This window comes from Suncus etruscus, chromosome 14, assembly GCF_024139225.1.
Source record: "Suncus etruscus isolate mSunEtr1 chromosome 14, mSunEtr1.pri.cur, whole genome shotgun sequence".
NCBI classification, from domain to species: Eukaryota; Metazoa; Chordata; class Mammalia; order Eulipotyphla; family Soricidae; genus Suncus; species Suncus etruscus.
Genome location: NC_064861.1, coordinates 86,946,876 through 86,947,709, shown reverse-complemented (window position 1 = coordinate 86,947,709; position 834 = coordinate 86,946,876). Strand labels below are relative to the sequence as shown.

At 42.1% G+C, this 834-nt stretch overlaps 1 non-coding gene across 1 annotated transcript; it reads left to right on the top strand.

Annotated features, from left to right (window-relative positions):
• Positions 1–266: 266 nt before the first annotated feature.
• On the top strand, positions 267–399 carry LOC126029379 (small nucleolar RNA SNORA51). Its single transcript, XR_007502990.1, has one exon. It is a non-coding gene; the product is annotated as a small nucleolar RNA SNORA51 (small nucleolar RNA).
• Positions 400–834: the final 435 nt, after the last annotated feature.

Here is an 834-nt window from a genome sequence, read left to right as displayed (position 1 = left end):
TCAGAGACAAAATAGAAGAGGACTGGAGGGTCTAGCTCCTGACATGAAGCTCATGACAGGGATAGTTTAGTGCAGTCACAGAAATAATTACACAGAACTATCATAACAAAATGTGGCTGAATGAGGGAAGTAGAAAGTCTGTCTAGAGTACAGGCCAGTGTGGGGTGGGGAGGAAGGACACTTGGGATATTGGTTATGGGAATGTTGCACTGAAGGATTTTATACATATACATACATATATTAAAAAATCAAAAAAGAAAAGTTAAGGCCTCCCAATTCTTACCACAGGCTGTGTTCTTTACACTGACTGTATAGAAAGAGGAGGTACAGTAAATGCACCCCATATACACCTCAACACAGGCCCTTTGCCTGGTCTGTATTGTGACTTGGGGGACAAAAAAAAAACCAATTAAATGAATTCATGACCTTAAAACTGGGTTTGCCCTAAACGATTAGGGAATTTTTTTCTTTTTTTTTTTTTTTTTTTTTGCGGGGGAAGCACACCCGGTCGGTGATGCTCAGGCATTACTCCTGCCTATGTGCTCAGAAATCACTCCTGGTTTGGGGGATCATATGGGATGCCGGGGGGAATCAAACCGCAGTCTATCCTAGGCTAGCGCGGGCAAGGCAGATGCCTTACAGCTTGCACCACCACTCCAGCCCCAACTTAGGGAATTTCTATAAAAGGAAAAGAAATTCTACTTGGAAACCAGGAGGCACACACACACACACACACACACACACACACACACACACACATACACACACAAACAAAACAAAACTGTACCAAAAAAAATGTGACAAAGACAATAGAATTCAGACTATTTTCAAGTT